The following is a 22,331-nucleotide window of genomic DNA, read 5'->3' as shown; positions in this document are numbered from 1 at the left end:
CATCTTAAAAAACAAAGACAAAGAAAAGAAGAGCATGAAAGGGAACAGGTCCAGATGCACGCTGTGTGACCTGAATTTTAGTCAGGGCTTCCAGAGCAAACTCCGCTGATTAAATTTCTCTTCTAAAGAGAAAAAAAATGTTCACTTTTTTCGATTTTTTTCTTTTTTTCTGCTTATTCTCAGGTGTGTGTACATGTCTGCATTTGTGTGGGCACACGTATGTGTGTACATGTCTGCATTTGTGTGGGCACACGTGTGTGTGTACATGTCTGCATTTGTGTGGGCACACGTGTGTGTGTACATGTCTGCATTTGTGTGGGCACACGTGTGTGTGTGTATGTCTGCATTTGTGTGGGCACACGTGTGTGTGTACATGTCTGCATTTGTGTGGGCACACGTGTGTGTATGTATGTCTGCATTTGTGTGGGCACACGTGTGTGTGTACATGTCTGCATTTGTGTGGGCACACGTGTGTGTATGTATGTCTGCATTTGTGTGGGCACACGTGTGTGTGTGTATGTCTGCATTTGTGTGGGCACACGTGTGTGTGTACATGTCTGCATTTGTGTGGGCACACGTGTGTGTGTTTGTGTGCATTTGTGTGGGCACACGTGTGTGTACATGTCTGCATTTGTGTGGGCACACGTGTGTGTGTACATGTCTGCATTTGTGTGGGCACACGTGTGTGTGTACATGTCTGCATTTGTGTGGGCACACGTGTGTGTGTACATGTCTGCATTTGTGTGGGCACACGTGTGTGTGTACATGTCTGCATTTGTGTGGGCACACGTGTGTGTGTACATGTCTGCATTTGTGTGGGCACACGTGTGTGTGTACATGTCTGCATTTGTGTGGGCACACGTGTGTGTGTATGTCTGCATTTGTGTGGGCACACGTGTGTGTGTATGTCTGCATTTGTGTGGGCACACGTGTGTGTGTGTGTGTATGTCTGCATTTGTGTGGGCACACGTGTGTGTGTGTGTACATGTCTGCATTTGTGTGGGCACACGTGTGTGTGTGTGTATGTCTGCATTTGTGTGGGCACACGTGTGTGTGTACATGTCTGCATTTGTGTGGGCACACGTGTGTGTGTGTGTATGTCTGCATTTGTGTGGGCACACGTGTGTGTGTGTGTGTATGTCTGCATTTGTGTGGGCACATGTGTGTGTGTATGTCTGCATTTGTGTGGGCACACGTGTGTGTGTACATGTCTGCATTTGTGTGGGCACACGTGTGTGTGTACATGTCTGCATTTGTGTGGGCACACGTGTGTGTGTTTGTGTGCGTGCGTGCAAGTGCATGCAGGTGAACACACCTGAAACTCAGGAATCATGCTCGATTCCACCTTTTTCACCGAGTCAGGGTCTCTCAATCAAATTCAGAGCTCACCCATGTGACCGGTCTCTGGCTAGCTTGCTCTGGGGATGCCCTGTCTTGCTTTTTGAGTTACAGATGGGCCACTAGGCCCACCCGGCTTTTACATCTGTTCTGGGGATCTGAACTCCAGTCTTGACGTTCCTATGGCAAGTGCTTCAACCACTGAGCAATCTCTCCAGCCTCATTTTTCATTGCACATGACATCCATCCATGCCTAGCTACAGTACATGTGAGCTGTATACATGATATCATCCCTTCCTACACACAGTACATGTGAGCTGCGCACATGGCATCCATCCCTTCCTACACACAGTACATGTGAGCTGTACACATGACATCCATCCCTTCCTACACACAGTACATGTGAGCTGTGCACATGACATCCATCCATGCCTACACACAGTACATGTGAGCTGTGTACATGGCATCCATCCATGCCTAGCTACAGTACATGTGAGCTGTATACATGATATCATCCCTTCCTACACACAGTACATGTGAGCTGTACACATGACATCCATCCATGCCTAGAAACAGTACATGTGAGCTGTACACATGGCATCCATCCCTTCCTACACACAGTACATGTGAGCTGTGCACATGGCATCCATCCATGCCTACATACAGTACATGTGAGCTGTGCACATGGCATCCATCCATGCCTACATACAGTACATGTGAGCTGTGCACATGGCATCCATCCATGCCTAGAAACAGTACATGTGAGCTGTACACATGGCATCCATCCATGCCTACACACAGTACATGTGAGCTGTGCACATGACATCCATCCCTTCCTACACACAGTACATGTGAGCTGTACACATGACATCCATCCATGCCTACACACAGTACATGTGAGCTGTGCACACGGCATCCATCCATGCCTACATACAGTACATGTGAGCTGTGCACATGGCATCCATCCCTTCCTACACACAGTACATGTGAGCTGTGCACATGGCATCCATCCCTTCCTACACACAGTACATGTGAGCTGTGCACATGGCATCCATCCCTTCCTACACACAGTACATGTGACCTGTGCACATGGCATCCATCCATGCCTACACACAGTACATGTGAGCTGTGCACATGGCATCCATCCATGCCTACATACAGTACATGTGAGCTGTGCACATGACATCCATCCCTTCCTACATACAGTACATGTGAGCTGTGCACATGGCATCCATCCATGCCTACACACAGTACATGTGAGCTGTGCACATGGCATCCATCCATGCCTACATACAGTACATGTGAGCTGTGCACATGGCATCCATCCATGCCTACATACAGTACATGTGAGCTGTACACATGGCATCCATCCATGCCTACACACAGTACATGTGAGCTGTGCACATGGCATCCATCCATGCCTACATACAGTAATGTGAGCTGTGCACATGGCATCCATCCATGCCTACACACAGTACATGTGAGCTGTACACATGACATCCATCCATGCCTAGAAACAGTACATGTGAGCTGTACACATGGCATCCATCCATGCCTACATACAGTACATGTGAGCTGTGCACATGGCATCCATCCATGCCTAGAAACAGTACATGTGAGCTGTGCACATGACATCCATCCATGCCTACACACAGTACATGTGAGCTGTGCACATGACATCCATCCATGCCTACACACAGTACATGTGAGCTGTGCACATGGCATCCATCCATGCCTAGAAACAGTACATGTGAGCTGTACACATGATATCATCCCTTCCTACATACAGTACATGTGAGCTGTGCACATGGCATCCATCCCTTCCTACACACAGTACATGTGAGCTGTGCACACGGCATCCATCCATGCCTACACACAGTACATGTGAGCTGTGCACACGACATCCATCCATGCCTACATACAGTACATGTGAGCTGTACACATGGCATCCATCCCTTCCTACACACAGTACATGTGAGCTGTGCACACAGCATCCATCCATGCCTACATACAGTACATGTGAGCTGTGCGCATGGCATCCATCCATGCCTACATACAGTACATGTGAGCTGTGCACATGGCATCCATCCATGCCTACATACAGTACATGTGAGCTGTGCACATGGCATCCATCCATGCCTACATACAGTACATGTGAGCTGTACACATGACATCCATCCATGCCTACACACAGTACATGTGAGCTGTGCACATGGCATCCATCCCTTCCTACACACAGTACATGTGAGCTGTGCACACGACATCCATCGCTTCCTATACACAGTACATGTGCACATTTCCCTCTATTGCACGGTCCTTGCTGAGTACTAACTCCGTGTCCCTCCGTCATGGCCAGCCCTCCAAGCAAGGCCACCCTGACTTCATCTGCAGATCACAAGTGAGCTGTGGGGCCGTCCATGGAGGGGCCAGCAGTGACTGCAGCTGCAGATAGATGGCCACTCTCAGTCCCCAGAAACAGCGTGAATGGCCTAATTGTTGGGGTAACAATGTTAGTTTTTAACTGAAGAAGCAAGAAAGGGGAGGAGGAAGTGGGGGAGGACGAGGAGAAAGGCTGAGGAAGAGGAGGGAAAGGAAGACAGAACAGGACCAGGCTTAACCCAGTGAGAAAGTAACTCATTCCTAGCGGGATAAACCATTTAAAACGTCCCAATATTCCTCACGGTCTTTATGGAAAAGTGACCATACACATAGCACAATCAGTAGGGTGACCTGGTGTTCTTTGCTAGATGGTTTTATGTCAACTTGACACAAGTTAAAGTCTTCCAAGAGGAGGAAACCTCAACTGAGAAAATGCCACCTGGAGCCAGGCAGAGTGGCACACGCCTTTAATCCCAGCACTCAGCAGGCAGAGGTCAGCAGATCTCAGAGTTCGAGGCATGGTCTACAGAATGAGTTCCAGGACAGCCAGGGCTACACAGAGAAATCCTGTCTCAATCTTCCCAACCCAGCCAAAAAAAAAAAAAAAAAAAAAAAAAAAAAAAAAAAAAAAAACCTTCCAGAATGTAAGGTTGCAAACAAGCCTGTAAGGCATTTTCTTAATTAGTGATTGAAGGGGGAAGGCCCAGCCCATTGTTGGTGATCCTGCGGTTCTGTAAGAAATGGCTGAGCAAGTCCTCAGGCGCAAGCCAGTAAGCAGCCCCCTTCATGGCCTTTGTGTCAGCTCCTGCCTCCAGGTCTCTGTCCTGTCTGAGTTCTGTCCTGACTCCATTGGACAGTGATGAACTGTGATGGGGAAGCATAAGCCAAACAAAACTTCTCTCCCCAACTTGCTTTTGGCCAGGGTGTTTCATCACAGCCATAGAAACCCTCACAAAGAGGAGCACTAACTGAGACAATTAAACAGGTCCCTCCTGATGAGCCCCAGGCTGACGGAGGGGCCACGGGGATCACAGACTGTGAGAGGAGGGGCTACGGGGATCACAGACTGTGAGAGGAGGGGCCCCGGGGATCACAGACTGTGTGAGGAGGGGCTACGGGGATCACAGACTGTGTGAGGAGGAGCTACGGGGATCACAGACTGTGAGAGGAGGGGCCACGGGAATCACAGACTGTGAGAGGAGGGTCCACGGGAATCACAGACTGTGAAAGGAGGGGCCACGGGGATCACAGACTGTGAGAGGAGGGGCCACGGGGATCACAGACTGTGAGAGGGAGGAGGCACCTGACACATCAGTAGGGGGGGGGGTTCATGTCACTAAGCCCAGGCTGGCAGGCAGCAGGCCACTGCTGAACACATCCACCTACAGAGAAAACTGCCAGCAAGTGATGGAGGTTTTATTCCTTCCAGGAACATTGGCTGGGCTCAGGGAGGGCCTATGAGCCCCATCAGGGTCCGCACACGGCAGCACAGATCAGCCTCACACAGCAGAACCTAGCCCAAGCCGCAGGGACAACTGTCGCTTGTTTCTGTTCAGGGTGATGAAACACGGACATGTTTCTTGCTTTTTTAATCCGTGTGTGTGTGTGTGTGTGTGTGTGTGTTGTGTGAAGATCGGAGGTCAACCGTGGGTGTCTTTTTAAATCGCTCCCTACACTATTCCATGAGACAGAGTCTCTCACAGAACCTGGAGGTCATTGCTTCAGCTAGGCTAGCTGGCCAGAAAACCCGAGTGACCCTCCCATCTCCTCCTTCCTGTCGCCTCTGTGCGAGCGCTGGGATCTGAACTTGGGTTCTCATGTTTGCATGGAAAGTGTTTTGCCAACTTCTTCATCTCCCCAGCACCTTTCTCTTGAGGTGCTGGGGGCCAAACACCCAGCCTTGCACATGCTGAAAGCATGTTTACCCGTGCCTGTGCATGCGAGTGAGTCGGTGCACACATAGCGCCAGTCGGGGACGTCTTCCTGTAGTGACACAAGGGCAGCTGGTGAGCTGTCCACACAGTAGTGATGTCACTATACTTTTGACTATCCGTAGCTGGGCAGGACTACGCTAGGCCTATTGTGTCTTTTGTTTTGTATGTAACATTCATAATTAGCCTTTCAGAGTGAATACCGACGCTGTGGTTTGAATAAGCCTCTCCCTAAGGTCCCTGCGTTAGAAGCTTGCTCTTCAGCCCATGGCACTGCTGAGACATCCAGGCCCCCATGAGGAAAGTAGCTGTGTTTCCTGCCACAGGTGCTGCCTTACCATAGGCCAAACCTTCCATGGCTAAGTAACCATGGGCTGGACCGTCCGGTCCTCTCCTCCTCTTTCTCAGGAGGGGTCATTTCCTTGTGGTACGGGGAGGGGGTAAACCCAGAGCTTTGCGTATGCTAGGCACAGATGTGTGTGAATGTGTATGTTACAGCCTGTCTGGGAGACACCGGTGAATCTCAGAGTCCAGTCTGCAGGGGGTGAGGAGTGGCCTCAGTCTAACCTGCTGTTCAGGACAGACCATCAGGAAAGGGGGGCCTGCAGAAAGGCAGGGGTGGGGGGGGCGGTGGAGCAAAATTGTCGCTCTATGTTTTTTCTTAATTTCTTGGGTCAAAATAACCTCAGAGCTGAAGGTAGCTGCAAGGGAATCAGGAAATAATGTCTTTATTCTGCAGAGTCTTTCCCCACATGCTTAAACCTCAGCAGTTCCAGGGCCAAGTGTGAAAAAAGACCCTGGCTCCCAGCCCCAGTACCGTTAAAAATAAAGGGAAGGGGTTTTAGAAGGAGGGCACTCACTGGTGGACAATTCGCAGTCTCTACCCAGCAGAGACCTGTAGGACGACAGCTTGTACCTGGCAGCCTCAATGAGGTTTGTGACCCTAGAGCTCTGCTGGGCATCAGACTGCCCCAACGCGCTCACTTGGCTCAGTTCCTGCTGCGGGTGATGGGCACCCACGGAGTGTGTTCCACAGAGCTGCCACTTCAGGCAGACTACACTCCCACCCCTCTGACCAGGCCAAACTCCACGGCCCAGCCACTTTATTTGTTAAAGATTAATCTATCGCCTGACTTTTATCCAAGAGGACAAGCTATTTTTAAAACCCGAGGTCAATATCTTGAGTAAGAAAAACAAAACAAAACAGGGCTTCTCCAGGCCCTCTGGCGGCTTCCAGGCTACGGGAAGAGGAGAAGCAGTCCTTGTGCAGCTGATACTGGGCACAGAGACCTATTTTACAGAAAGATAGATATGCTAATAGCAGCCTTTCTAGTCCCTCGAGATGCTAACTTCCAGGCAGGCAGTAATCTTTTTTATTGAAAGGGTATCATTTCTGGAGTAGTGAAAAGAAAAGAGAAAAGATTCTTGGTCAAGGAAATTTGAGGATCTTGCACCATATACACCCCTTTCTTGGCAGGTCCTAATACAAAGACGTATTAAAGGCCCCGAGAAGTCCTGCTGTAGACAGTTCTTTTTAGTGTCCCAGGCTTATTCTACGACCCGTTCTCCTATTTCATCTGTTTGCTTCTGACCGAAAAGGTAACCCTGGGAATTTCTGTGTGTCAGTGTCCGTGTGGTAGTGCCTTCACTTGCAGTGATTCTGGCCTCCTCCTTTTGAGTTGTCTGGGAAATGGAACTTAAGTCTCTTGTAGCACAGTGAAAAGGTTTTGCTCGTGTGCCGAAAGCAGAGATTTCAGTCTCATTGAGGAAGGGTTCGACACCTGGGAGTTTTTTGTTTTTTTTTAAAGATTTATTTTATATGCTTGAGTGTTTTGCCTCCATGTATGTAAGTACCCTCCCCCCCCACACACACCTGATGCCCTCAGAGGTCAGAAGAGGACATCAGATCCCCTGGAACTGGAATTACAGGTATTGGAAAGCAGGTACCTAGATGCTCGGAACTCTTCTGCAAGAGCAGCCAGTGCTCATAACTGCTGAGCCGTCTCCCCAGCCCCTGCCCGAGAATCTTAAGAGGGATGTTTATTTGTGACAGTCTTTGGCAGCAGTGTCTTGACTATGACTCTTAGGTCACTGAAGCTCTCTGCAGCACTCAGAATAGGGACCTCAATGAAGCATCCCATCATGCTGGGTCAATCTACTTGTGAGGTTTTCGTTGCTGGCTCCATATGGCGAGGGCTGCAACCTGAAGCTCCTCTAACCCACGAGTGATTCTAAGAACACCCCACGGCTGCACGTAAGTCGGTGAGGAGATGACAGCTGCCTTCAATGTCTATCTGAGCCCACTTACGAATAAGATGGGTTTGCTCTATCTTCAGAGAGCTATTAGACAACACAGCAGCCTGGCCTCTGTGGGGCTGGTTAAACAACTGCAATGATTTGTCCCCAAGAAATTAAGAGTCTCATTAACTCCACCCATTTGGGGCACATTCTTAATCATTTTGCTTTAGGGTAACGTGGGATCTTTTTGCACAGTGCACAGCACAGTTCACATGCTGCCTCATTAACTTTTACCCTTCCCTAGGATGAGGGCTGCTACTCCTATCAGGACCCTGGGGCTCTAGGCAGCCTGGGGCTAGCCACTAATTGGCATGCATCCAGGAGCACAGCCCCAGCTCCTGGTACTCTATCTTAGCTGCTAGGGCTCAGAGCCTTCAAAAGGCAAACTTTCGAAATTGTGGTCTCACCCAGAGATATTATAGAAGTGCCTCTTGGGAACCCCCAACCCCACCTCCCTGCCAGCAAGGGCTTAACCACTGGCCCTTCTCCCTAGTCCCTGAATTACACACTTATGAAGGCATTGTCGTGGCTGAAGTGTCGTTATGTGAGTGTGCCTGTTGTCTACTTGTCCAGACATTGTCCCGAATGCTAGGGAAGCCTTTGTGGGTTCTAGTTACAGCTTTCAAGATGAGAGGTTGGCTCCCGAGAATAACGAATAAGTGGCCATGTGATCGGCTGTGTCGGGATCATGTGACAGTTGTTCTTCCCCTGTGAGAGACCCTACTACACCACCACCTCCCAGTTTCAGGGTGGCTCTGACTTTCGGCTGTGTGTTGGCTACTTTTGAATCACCGGGATCCAAACACAGGGCAGAAATGAGGAAGGAAGGGCTTACTCTGGGTCACAGTTTCGGGGGATTTTGGTCTAATGTGGTGGGTAAGGTATGATGAGCTAGGGGAGGAGGCCAACTCCTGCATGCGGGAGCAGTCGGTGGAATCGTAGTGACAGGCATGTGTGGTGGGGACTCCCCACATGACTGTGAACCAGGAAGCACAAAGTGGGATTGAAGGAGGAGCCAGCTATAACTGGCAGGGTCCTGGCCTTAATCACCTCCTCCCACCAGACCACAAGCTGCACCTCCTAAAGGTTTCACATCCTCTCTAAGCAGGGACACCAGCTGGAGAACAACATTCAAAACATTAGCCTGTGGGGGATCTTTTAGATTTGACCTCAAGAAACCTTCCCTCAGGCTCAGAAGCAGAGAACACACCGCAACCCCAACACGGCCCACAGAGCAGAGGGCCGTGCGGACTCATCCTCCAGGTCGGACATGGCAGCTGTTCCTGTCAGTGTCCTCTCGACTTGGATCCTCAAGTTCCTTTTCTGTGCTCCTCCTACCTAGATGTCCCCAGGAGACTCTGGGAAAGGTCTTGTGCAGAGTATATGGGACCTTTCTTGGGAGCCTGGTGACTTCATGCTTTGCTTGTTAGAAATTCTGCGTGCTCCAGGAAGTGAGTGACATGACCAACTTCTAATTAGCAGCTTTGTCTCCTCATCTTGCATGTCCTCTGTGTCTCTGAAGGTGAAACAGGAGGACTGAGGGTGGCCATGTGTCCTAGGCCCTCAGGAGGCTCTCAGAGGTCCATTTTACAGGCAAGGAAACCAGAATCTATGCATGGATGCAGGAGAAGGTGAGAGAGAGGTTTTTGGACTCAGAAACAGAAGCTAAATGGGAAGGGGCGGCGGTGTCAAGAGGAGATGAGCCCTGCCTAAAGCCACAGCCATTATTACAGGCCCTGTAGTTGCTAGAGAAGTTCTGAGATTGTAGAACTTGGAAATGGTGGTTGAAGATATAGGAACATTCCAGGCTTCCTAAGGTTCAACTGTCCACAAGGGGTCAGGAGAAGTGTGTTATGTCACAGAGGTAGGGGAAAATAGAGACCATTTTCCACTTTTCATGGGTGCACAGACAGCCTTGCTCTGTAATGATTCTGTGTGTTACCTTCAGTAACAGCAGTAGGCCAGCACCCTTTCAAAGGGTGTGGCGGCCAGTGAAGGAGCAGGCTCTTTCAGAATCTTTGTGCTCGGAGTTCTTTCCTTCTTTTTTTGAATATTTGGTGGTACTAGGGGTGGAATGTAGGATCTCACACAAGGACCTTACCACTTAGTCACACCCCAAGCCTCCAAAGTTGTGTTTTCTTGCTGAAATCCCCTGAGAAGTCTTCTCCAGGTGTTCTACGTCACCTCTTCCTCCATAGTTTCAATCATTTTCTGTTTCAGTTTCCTGACACTAGTCTCACTTGGCGCTATTGTAAAGATAACAATCCAAAAACAAACAAACAAACAAACCCCACCATCCTTTCTAATCTACTCGTTTAATACTCGGGATTTTATCTCAAGTGTTATTCATAGCTAAAGAAAACCGCTCTAGAACCTCTTCCCAACACGGACTGATTCTCCTAGCCCTGTTGTAGCCTCTGCAAAGAATCTAGTTTGCCTTTAATGTATGAAATCATAGTTTTAGAGAAAGGAAGGAAGGGGAGGGAGAGAAGAGGGAAGGAAGAAGAAGGGGGAAGGACGAAGGGAGGAAGAAGGAAAAGAGGAAAGAAGGAAGGAAGGAAAGAGGAAGAAAGAAAGCCCTAGAGACAGATCCCAGCTTGGCAGCTACCAAGAGTGGGTGGGAAGGGACTGAAGAGAAGCTGGTGACAGTTATCACGTAAATGGATTCAGGCTTAGTGTTACAGTGATGGTGACGGTCCAGCATCAGAAGTGATGATTGCACGAACACGGTCTATGTCACACGTGTTTCTGTGTACACTGCTCTAAACGGCCCCTGTGAGGTCTGAGCATCCCACCAACTACAGCCAGGTCTGATTTACTGGAAAGAACATCCAATTATCATCCTCGAGACACACACACACAGAGGGAGAGAGAGAGAGAGAGAGAGAGAGAGAGAGAGAGAGAGAGAGAGAGAGAGAGAGAGAGAGAGAGAGAGAAGGGCAGAGCCTGCTTAGATGGATCAGACCTTGGCCATTTCAGCTCTAAAGTTCCTGCCCACACGCTCTTCTTGCCTCCCCTGGGTGACATAATGAGACATCAAAGGTCATGGTATGGGCCTGGCCTTTCACCTCATCCTCTGAGGACTGATGGTGGTACTTCACTGTTCTACTTCGGGGTGATAAACACCATGAGCAGAATCAACTTTGGGGAGGAAAGTTTATTTCATTGTACGCTTCCAGGTCAGGGCACAATCCATTGAGTGAAACCAGAGCAGGAACTCCAGGCAGGAACTGGAGCAGAAATCACAGAGGGATGTCGTCTACTGACTCAAGTCCAAGCTCAGTCGGGCTTCTTACACAGCCCAGAACCAGGGGTGGCACACCCCACCGGGGTTAAACCTTCCCACATATTTAGTATCCAGACAGTTCCTCACAGACATGGTTGCTGGCTGTTCTGACTCAGACACTTAAACCCCACATGGGCTCTGTCTCCTTCTGTCCTCAAATACAAGGAGACCTGTATTTGAGGCTGAGAGCCCCAGATATCCCTGTGAGACCATCTTAACAACCTGCCAGTACAGAATCTGACGTGAAGGGAAGTGGCCTTTTCTGTGGCCAAGTGCAAGGCAGCCAAAGATGGGGCCAGCCTAAATCCTGACCTCCTCTGAGCTCTGCCAGCCCTGGCCTTGAGGACTATAAGGGCACAGTGAGCTGCCAGTGGCCTGAGCCCCCCCCCCCCCCCCCCCCCCCCCCCGCTCCCATTTACAGGGACTTCAGTCTTACAGGAAGCATAGCTCTAAGGTGGATACAGAACCTTCTGCAATGCACAGTAAGGCTTTTCAGGCTTCCTGTAGTCCAGAGCTTGATCCTTCCTGCCCCTCTGGAGATAGAGTTAAGACACTCTCCACAGGGTTCGGCCTCCCACTGAGCTGACAGGTAGTGCTGAGAGATAAGGGAGATCTTGTTCCCCTCCAGCCCCCACCCTGACCAGGGCAGCCTGACCTTCCCTGATGTGGAGCCCAATCAGTGTGGATGTGGACTACCTGCCTAGGAAGTGCTTATAGCTAAAGCTTCCTTCTGGTGCTTGGAAATTGAAACCCGCTGAGCAGTGTATCATGAAATGGACAAGAGCATTTTGGGCATCGAGAACAGGGAAAGTGGAAGGCATTGTAGCAGGTGTGTGGGCTGGATGGAGAAGCATTGACTTGGGGAGAAGCATTGACTTGAAGGGAGAAGCATTGACTTGGAAGAGAAGCATGGACTTGGAAGAGAAGCATGGACTTGGGGGAGAAGCATGGACTTGGAAGAGAAGCATGGACTTGGGGAAGAAACATGGACTTGGAGGGAGAAGCATGGACTTGGAGGAGAAACACTGACTTGGGGGAGAAGCATTGACTTGGAGGGAGAAACATGAACTTGGAGGGAGAAGCATGGACTTGGGGGAGAAGCATGGACTTGTGGGAGAAGCATTGACTTGGGGTTCCTCTGCAACCTGCATTCTGAGGTCAGAAATAGAGTTTGAATTTCCAGAGTAGGATTTAGAGTTGTGCCACACTTGAGAGGATTACCCCAGTGAAGACAGTTGTTAAAAAAAAGGTCAGAAGCAAAGAGAACCTCAATTAAAAAAAAAAAAAAGTAATTACCCTTTCTGTTCAGTGTTCCTTACTCCTTGTCTCCCCTGCTTCAGGGTGAAACACAATATCTTAAGCAAACAGAGCTCAGAGAGGCTGATCATTGGCTCCCATTGTCCCTGATACCGCAGCCCCTCCCTCCCCTTGGCCTGTGCTGACAGGGCTGTTTATAGTTTTCTTCTAAGGGCCACCCTTTAACTCAGTCTGATGACTATAATGGGCTCATTTGTCTGAGGACTAAAGGGAGAGGAGTCCCTAGTGCTGAGCAGGCTAGGCCAGGCTTTAATCTCAGGAGCGGCTGTTATGGAACCCAGGTAAGAACTTCCACATGTGTGATGAGTCTCTCTCTGGGCTGACTGTTAATCTCGGGCAGGGAGGGAGATGAGCTGTGATTGAGTTGCTAGCTTTGCCGCTGGTTTTCAGTTCTTGTCTGCAAAGACGGAGGAAAAGATGAGTCCTCTGAGACCTGCCTAGAACGCTTATAGAGCCTGGTCACCCAGGTGAGAAAGGAGAGAAAGCACAGAAACTGGGGTAGAGGGGCAGATCTGGCCCCAAGCAGCATCACTGGCCTGAGCTGGAGACATTTTCTCCCTTACACGCTGCCGGGTGCTCAGCGTTTTACTTTTCCAATGCAGCTCTTCACGGCTTGCGGCTGCCACAGTGGGGTTTCTGTAGCCTGTGTACCCCGGTTGACCCCCTTTGAAAGAGCTAATATCTTTTTAGCATTTTCAAAGAGGAGGCACAGTGGACTTGCCATAAACAGACCCATTCAGAAATGTGGGAAGGCTGTGAACCAGTGGGCTGCTGTAAAGTTTAACTGCCCCATAAAAAGTGCTCAAAGGGCATTCGGAACAAGGAAGAGCCCCAGGCGAATAGAGAGCTTGTCCTTGATTACTGGAGTGGAGAGGCCGGGGTAGAGTTGGCCCCTGTTGCCCCACCCCCACCCGCTGTGAAGGTTCGGGAGAATCTGATGGGGCTTGGGCAGCCACACAGCTATGCTTTCTGGCTCCTGGTTCTGGTTTTCCCGTCTGTCGAGTCTGGTTTCTTCCTCTTGGTCCATGTGGAGGTAGACCCCTGCCCCACCACGGAGCTACGGCTGCATGAAAGTGATGGGTCACCGAGCACCCTAAGCCCCCGCTTCCCCTCGAAAGCGGGCTAGAAAACCCCCGCCTCCTGCTGAGCGAAAGAACCGTCCAAGGCAGCTTTGATCAGATTCTGTGTCCTTGCCTTTCCCGAGGAGCCTGGTGGTGTGAAGTCAGTGAGCTTCCGGTGTGTTTGGTGTGGACAGGATGTAGAAGGGAGGCTGGTGAGTCACCTGGCATCCTTGCTGCGCTTTCTGAATCTCTGGCTTCTCCATCTCCAGGTTTTGTACGCTAACGAGATAAAACACCTGTAAAAGTGCCATGCTTTTGCGGCGCCTGATGGAATTAGATCAGAATGCAAAAGTCAGTGCTCAAGTAAATAGGACCCAAAGCAACACAAGGTTTAGCCCATTTGTATGGAAACATAAAACAATGTAAAATAAAAAAACTTTAAGATAAATACATATAAATGTTCTAGAAAAAAACAAAAAACAAACAAACAAACAAAAACAAAAAAACCATGAGCAGTTTGCAAGCCAGGCCAGAGCTCCTGAGTGAGTGGTCTAGAGCCCAGGAGAGACGGAGGGCCAAGCTGCTCCTTGGAGCAGGCTAGGAACAGAAAGAATTGACTCTGAAAATGAACTTCAGACTGCCGAGGGTGGGGTGGGGCCAGGGCAAAACAGACCGGCACCACCCTGCACACTCCGTTTGTTGGGGGCACTGCATTCCCCACTCCTAGCTGATGGAATACTTCCGAAAGCTCAATTGCCCCACCCTGGGGGCTACTCCTGTGCTAACTAACCATCAGCTGTAAATCAGAGGTCCCAGCGACCTGGGAAGCTTGGTGACTAGCATGCAGCTGTGTCTAACTTCATGCTATGACTGGAAAGTTCTCTCTGGGGCTTCAAGTTCAGGTGTTAAAGAAGGCTTGCAGAGGGCTTGGAGAGATGGCTCAGTGGTTAAGAGCATTGCCTGCTCTTCCAAAGGTCCTGAGTTCAATTTCCAGCAACCACACAACCATCTGTACTGAGGTCTGGTGCTCTCTCCTAGCCTGCAGGTATACATGTGGACGAAATATTGTATACATAAAAAAAAAAGAAGGCTTGCAGAACCCAGGGAAACACTCTGTTTGCTGGCATATTGTAAATGATATGGATAACATAGATGATCGGTCAAATAAAGAGCTGCGTGGGGTGGAGGTGGGGTAGGGAGGGTAGAGGTGGGGTAGGGAGGGTAGAGGTGAGGTAGGGAGGGGTAGAGGTGGGGTAGGGAGGGGTAGAGGTGGAGTAGGGAGGGTAGAGGTGAGGTAGGGATGGGGTAAAGGTGGGGTAGGGGAGGGGTAGAGGTGGAGTAGGGAGGGTAGAGGTGGAGTAGGGAGGGTAGAGGTGGGGTAGGGAGGGTAGAGGTGGGGTAGGGAGGGGTAGAGGTGAGTAGGGAGGGTAGAGGTGGAGTAGGGAGGGTAGAGGTGGGGTAGGGAGGGTAGAGGTGGGGTAGGGAGGGTAGAGGTGGAATGGGGAGGGTAGAGGTGGGGTAGGGAGGGTAGAGAGGGGTAGAGGTGGGATAGGGAGGGTAGAGGTAGGATAGGGAGGGTAGAGGTGGGGTAGGGAGGGTAGAGGTAGGATAGGGAGAGTAGAGGTGGGGTATGGAGGGTAGAGGTGGAATGGGGAGGGTAGAGGTGGGGTGGGGAGGGTAGAGGTGAGGTAGGAGAGTAGAGGTGGGGTAGGGAGGGGTAGAGGTGGGGTAGGGAGGGTAGAGGTGGGGTAGGGAGGGTAGAGGTGGGGTAGAGAGGGGTAGAGGTGGGGTAGGGAGGGTAGAGGTGGGGTAGGAAGGGTAGAGGTGGGGTAGAGAGGGGTAGAGGTGGGGTGGGGAAGGTAGAGGTGGTGTAGAGGGATAGAGGTGGGGTAGAGAGGGGTAGAGGTGGGGTAGGGAGGGTAGAGGTGGGGTAGAGAGGGGTAGAGGTGGGGTAGAGAGGGATAGAGGTGGGGTAGAGAGGGTAGGGGGTAGAGGTGGGTAGGGAGGGTAGAGGTGGGGTAGGGAGGGTAGAGGTAGGGTAGGAAGGGTAGAGGTGGGGTAGGGAGGGGTAGAGGTGGGGTAGAGAGGGGTAGAGGTGGGGTAGGGAGGGGTAGAGGTGGGGTAGAGAGGGATAGAGGTGGGGTAGAGAGGGGTAGAGGTGGGGTAGGGAGGGGTAGAGGTGGGGTAGGGAGGGTAGAGGTAGGGTAGGAAGGGTAGAGGTGGGGTAGGGAGGGGTAGAGGTGGGGTAGAGAGGGTAGAGGTAGGGTAGGAAGGGTAGAGGTGGGGTAGAGAGGGGTAGAGGTGGGGTAGAGAGGGGTAGAGGTGGGGTGGGGAAGGTAGAGGTGGTGTAGAGGGATAGAGGTGGGGTAGAGAGGGGTAGAGGTGGGGTAGAGAGGGATAGAGGTGGGGTAGAGAGGGGTAGAGGTGGGGTAGGGAGGGTAGAGGTGGGGTAGAGAGGGGTAGAGGTGGGGTAGAGAGGGGTAGAGGTGGGGTAGGGAGGGTAGAGGTGGGGTAGAGAGGGTAGAGGTGGGGTAGAGAGGGGTAGAGGTGGGGTAGAGAGGGGTAGAGGTGGGGTAGGGAGGGTAGAGGTGGGGTAGGGAGGGTAGAGGTGGGGTAGAGAGGGATAGAGGTGGGGTAGGGAGGGGAGTCCTCCCAGCACCTCCACCCATTCAGCAGATGTGTCTGTCGTGACTTTTGTTGCTATTGGTGGCTTATGGTGACTTCATTAGGCAGGCTCCATTAGTTAGATGACAGTCGCTGGGACAGCCATCTTTGCACCTCCCGAAGGTGAGTGTTGGTACTGCAGCCAGAGATCCGCTCACTCCCCTGACAATCAGATCCCTTCCCAGGGCTTCTGGGAAGCCCTCGACTTTCCTACACCCACGAGCACACAGAGATACCTTTTCATTTCCTGCATCTTAATGGCTTCAAGAACTGTTTGCCAAGAAACAGAGACAAGAACACACACACACACACACACACACTTATTCTAACCCTCAGTATCACACCTTTCTCAGGATTCACACTGCAGGCCATCTCTCACACATATTTGTACAAGGTGCACACTATTTCTAGGTCCCACTTCCCAAATCTGCAGTATGTGGCTAGTCCTAAGAAAGGCCAGCTAAAGGGAGGTCCCCTGGACCTCAGCATTGCCACACTGGCGGGGGTGGCCCCAGAAGGCCAAGGCTGAGAGCAAAAGCTTTGATTTGGATGCATCCAGGTCAACTCTTGAGTATATTGTTGGGCAAGTCACCCACTTTTCTAAAGTTTCTGGCGGGATCACTGTGAGATGATCTTAACTATGTTCAGGGGTAGCTTGATGTACAATGCTCAGCACAGTCTCTCTCTGGTAAATTTGCTCATTTCCCAGCTACCAGCACTCAGAGATCAGCCTAACCATAGACTAAGTTTGCTGAGTGCCCCCCCCCCAGCCAGGATTAACTGAAAATTCTGGGAAAAGGAACTATGAGTCACCTAGCAAGGTTGTGCCCTAGTTTCTACACCACGCTGGCCGGCAGGTGACTCTGGATGACAGTGTGTCCCTTGGGCCATTGTCATCTGATCTACCCATGAGGCAACGTCTTCAAAGTCCTCTCTGACTCTGGCTCCATAATGGTCTAGCATATACCTCAAGCAGAGCTGAACTTAATCCCGGGTCTCCGGTTTCTACCAATGTCCTGGGAAAGCCCAGTTCCCTCGCTCTTCCTCATCTGATGGTGCCCATCCCTGTGTCTCCCTCCTGGGATGACTTGGGGTTGGGAAGATAAGAAACACAGACACCTCCAGCGTGCTTGACTTGGGGTCCTTCCTGCACCTTGCTCCATGAAGCACAACCCCCATTATGATGGAACTTTCTTGGTGTTGTTCCAAAGGTTTCCCACCAAGACTGGGCTGAAATCATCAATCTAGGCCAGAGGATGAAAAGTGGAGGCCACACCCGCATCATAGAAAAGCAGCTCTTGGGAGAACCCAGCCTTAACTCCCTCCTGAAACTGACAAAAGCGGCCATTTCTTCCCCAGCCCTGTCTGTAGGGAACCCTGGGAAAAGGGAGCCCCAAAGCCAAGGGTGGAAGACAGTGGGATCAAGAAAACAGGTGGACAGTCCCTGCTAGCCACCTAAGAACAGGCAGCTTGATGACCTCTGTCTTACAGGAGCAGTGGAAGCCACGGTTTGGTTTGTATTCATAGTTCTAGAACTTCACAGTGCTCTACTTTAAATTTCAAAGGAGTGTGCATGCACCTTCACCCATCCCCCAGTCAACACCTGCTTTGTCATCCGGGGACATTAAAGGAACCCACCAAAAAGATAGAAAGAAAATCAAATGCCTCCCTCCCCACCCCCACCCCGCCAGGAGTCCGGGCTTCCTTTCACCTCAAGCCACTCTCTGAGAAGACTCTTTCATCCCACCTCCACCCTGAGCAGCCACTCTAGGGCTCTAACTCCCAGGAGGGGTTTCCCGCTCCACTGCAAATTCCCAGCACTGTGCTCCAAGGGCTGAGATAGAGATCAGCAGACCCTACTGCCTGCAGCCAACTCCTCAGGCTGCTGACTCAGTAGGCCTTCGCAGACAGCAGCAGACATCACAGGCTTGGCCTCCTGACTCCACCAAGGGCATTCATTCTCCGCAGGTGTGTGGAGACCTTGGCGTCTGCGGAACCACAAAGCCTGTCTGTGATCCTGTGGCTCCCACGGGGCAGAAGTCAGGGTTGACCTTTGGTGTAATAGATATCCTGCCAAGGAATCTCCAAGGACAGACACTTACTGGAAGTTTTTCCCTCTCCACTCCCCCCCTCTTCCCAGAAGAGTTTTCTGTTTGGTTTTGTTGTATTGTTTTAGCATCACAGCCTGTCCTGCGTGCTAGGCCACTCTGTTCCGCGCCACACTCACCCTCCCCAAACCTAGAACTAAACTGAACTTTGAAGCGCGCGCGCGCGCGTGCACACACACACACAAACACTGATGCTGCAGGTGCAGGACAGCACTGGGCTGCAGGGGGAGTTTGGCACTAGTGCTGCAGGTGAAGGTAGCATGCATCGACTTTTGCTGCATCCATATCTACCATAACTTTTCATTCATAACGAGGCGTGGCAAGCAATGACAACAGTGAATGACAAGAAACACATAACAAGCAGTAATGAAAGATATTGCACTATATCTATATATCATAGGCTGTTAAGTTCTAGTCTTTCCCTTTTTATGTCTTTAAACCACAGTCAACCACAGGTCACTGAAACCAAGGGAGGTTTTAAACTGTGGATATGGTGATGGATAAGGGACTTCAAGTCAAGTATGGGTGGGTGGCCTCTGCCTGCTCCTAAAATCCTATGGCATCTGCAATATTCTCCTCCACTGTTGTCTCCGGGTGCTTTCCAGACAGCTGGGCACTAATTGAATTCCCAGAGTGCCTAGTATAGCCAGTCCTTTTGATGTATCACTGACCCCAGGTTCCTCCCCTGGAACCAAGGGAGCAGGATGAGAGCTGTGAGCTTTTCGGCTCTCCCTGAGGCCAAGAGCACAGGCTCTTCCTGGGGTGCAGTCCTTTCCTTGTGCCTGTTTTTTTGAACAAGAAATAGCAGCCATTGGTATTTTCTTAGGGATGAGAGTCCTTTCAATCCGCCCTCGACTTGGATAGCCGTCATTTCTCTGGATCCTTTCTGTGTTCTGGGCACACTGGGGACATAACATAAATATTAATTACTGCTGGTACATTACTGACAGAAAATGGGAAGACCCCTATACAGCAGCAGTGACCCTAGAAGTCCCAGAAGCTGTGTTGGATATGTGACAAGGACAGAGAGTGACAAGACATTAAAAAGCAGCTGTCTTCCCACACTTAGAGCTTGCAATAAACCAAGGGTGCCATTGTGTGAGCTGTCACCAATGCTGGGAGAAAGCCGGGGGAGGGGGCAAGGGCAGGCATCCCTGCCTTCCATATGGGCATTTGGAGAATACTGGTCTTGGTGGGAGCATCTTTCTACAGACAGGCTCTGTCAGCTATGGTCTCTGTGGTATATACAGATCTGGTGCCGTCCATCTCACGCTTCTGGGTGTGGTTCTGAGTGCAGGGTCCATGGGGAAGGACAAGCTACCCATAGTGACAGGACCTGAAGTCAGTAGCACAGGGTAAGCAGAAGGGTTTGGTGACCAGCAACCACCAACCTGTAGGATGGGTCGGAAAGGTATCTCCGTCGCCTGTGGTCTCCAAGGCTACTTGTAAACCTGTCTCTGTAGCAACCATGTCCAGCTGTGTCCTCAGCCCCACCTAGCGTGTTAGGGGTAAGGGGTAACTTGTCATTGCGTATCTTCCCCCCATATTGATGTAGATTTATCTTTCCTATTTTCTTCCTTTTGATGTATAAAAAAAAAATCCAGTGAGTCTCGGGATGAGGGGGCTGGCAAGGAGCTGAGCTAAAATCATTGTAGCTACTTCTATTTGTTACGGGTGTGTTTGCTCTGATGCAGTCCCTGGAATACCTCTCTGGTTCCCTCACATAGCGACTGTAGGATCCAAGCTGGTATCTAGTGTGTATTCTGTTAACTGTAAGGGAACTTGAGTTTTGTTCTTCTTGCTTTCTCGTTCCAACAAGGAATGTACTTTCTTAGCCACCGACCAGGAGGCCTGGGATCCCGCAGCAGGCTGCCTGGCTGCGGATGGAGATGCTAACACTGCTTCAGCTGCAATGCTCAACTGTGTTAGTCAGCTCTCCCTCACTGTAAGAAATACCCACTTTAAACAGACTTTTAAGTCAGAAAGGCTCATTTTGGCTCGTGGTTTCAGAAGTTTTAGTCCCTGGTTGCCGGGCACTGTTGCTTTGGGTCTAGGGCAGGTATGACCAAGAGAGACATACGTGATGTTGACCTATGGTTTCCATTCCCACAAGAACATACATGTGCACACACACAGAAGGCATGCACAGACCTCAGGAGGAGCATATAAAATAGTGAAGAGGTTGTAGGGGGAAATAACTGGAGTGGAGAAGTGTTGTCAGGACACGTGTGTGTGTGTGTGTGTGTGTGTGTGTGTGTGTGTGTGTGTGTGTGTCTGTGTGTGTGTGTCTGTGTGTGTGCTTTTCTAAGACATTGTCATCCAAGGCCAATTAGACTTTATAATCAGGGAAGGGTAGAATTTGGACTCGGGAAAGAGAAGAAAGGCCACAGCAGGCTCAGGAGGAACCAACATCACAAAAGATGTTTGAGCTGAAACCAAAGGAGGTTTTAGGAAATATAGTTTAACTATGTGGTATGGGAGGAAATCGGGGTAAAAAAAAAAAAAGTCAGTGGTCCTTGACAACCTGATCAATACATGATGTCACTAATCACCTGGAGTTTCCTACGGTTTCCAACAGATCAAACCCAGGTCACCAGAACTCTCCCCACCTCTCTCCATGAAGGCTTTCTCACTTTCCAGAAAATGGACAGGCTGGGGTATCATTCAGCAGTAGAGCACTTGCTCCAAATGCTCAGGGTCCTGGGTTCAATTTCCACACACACACACACACACACACACACACACACACACACACACTCATTTATGGAGAGCCTTTTAGAAACTTAACTGTGTGTGTGACCCTCGCCCACCTCAATCACCTGAGACCTTGTTAGAGGAAATGGTTTTGGCTCCTTCTGTGCCAGGGTGTTGCACAGAACCTGTGTGCTCAGCAAACAGTGGCTACCGCTGTGGTGGAGGAGCAGGCTCTTTCCAGCTACTTCACATACAAGTCTTTCAGTTTATCTGACGTCTTAGATCCTAGGTAGGTATAGACTTATGTGAAGTTACGGAGGTCTATGAAGAAGCAGGTCCCAGTCACTGAGCAGTGGTGGCCGGAAGCTGGCCCACCGAGGAACTGGTTTCACTCTGAACTTGCTTGTAATGCTAGTCAGGTCCTCCCAGGGTCCTCAGAACTTCCCCTCACGATTTCACAAACTTCATCACTGATTTCCAAAAGAATTCCACCCTTCTGGTCACGAACTGAATCCTAGAGAGTCCCCCTAAAGGCCTATTGAAGTCATTAACCTTCCAAGAGTGGCCGTTGGGAGAGGGATTGAGATTAAGGACTACTTAAGTAGTGTTTTAGAGTAAGAAGTAAGATTGAAGAGCTGGACACCGGAGCACAAGTCTGACTGAGTCCCAGCTACTCAGAAGGTGGAGGACAGAGGATTGCTTGAGTCAGGGGGGTTGGAGACCAGACAGGGCAATACAGTAAGTCCTGGGCCCTTTTCCATCTCAGATAAAAAAACTTTGAGAGACGAACTGGGGCTGTAGCGCACAGGAGAGCACCTGCCTAGTGTGTGCAAGGCCTGGGCTTCAGTCTTCAGCACAGGAAATAAAATGTCAAGTCTTAAAAGGAGCAAGGCCAGTGCTAAATCCCATCTCCTGTGTGTTTGCTGTGCTCTTTCTAAACTTTGTGGATAGCACTGAAGATGATCCAAAGTTTACACATGGCAGCGGTCTCAAGGCAAGGGCCCAGGGACTGTGGCACTGTGACAGAAGGGAGGCACGGGGAGGGAGGAGTCTAGAAGGAAAGGGGCAGGTGTTGACTGTTAGGGCCTGCTGTCAGGAACTGAAAGGTTGTTGCACCTGTACTTGTGGGTGTGTTCATGACAGCCATTGGCACTTCGAGCCTGTACCCAGGAAATACCTGATGTGTGATGAATTCATATAGGATAGATATACTTAAGGAAAAAGAATAATAAAAGTCCCCAGGTGGTGTTAAAAT

General features: G+C 50.4%; 1 protein-coding gene across 4 annotated transcripts in view; it reads left to right on the top strand.

Moving 5' to 3' along the window:
- Trim2 (tripartite motif containing 2) overlaps positions 1 to 22,331 on the top strand; it is a 265,724-nt gene that overhangs the window by 156,203 nt on the left and 87,190 nt on the right. The window contains exon 1 of one of the 4 annotated variants that reach the window (XM_075950762.1): positions 12,666 to 12,830. The exons of the other annotated variants lie outside the window; for them this stretch is intronic. The gene's annotated coding sequence lies outside the window, so the exon portion shown is untranslated. Of the gene's footprint in view, positions 1 to 12,665; positions 12,831 to 22,331 lie in introns of those variants that run through there. 4 annotated transcript variants of the gene reach the window in all.

The sequence above is a fragment of the Microtus pennsylvanicus genome, chromosome 16 (genome assembly GCF_037038515.1).
Source record: "Microtus pennsylvanicus isolate mMicPen1 chromosome 16, mMicPen1.hap1, whole genome shotgun sequence".
Classification (NCBI taxonomy): Eukaryota; Metazoa; Chordata; class Mammalia; order Rodentia; family Cricetidae; genus Microtus; species Microtus pennsylvanicus.
Note: the sequence above shows the minus strand (reverse complement) of the source record. Positions and strands in the feature narration are given on the sequence as shown.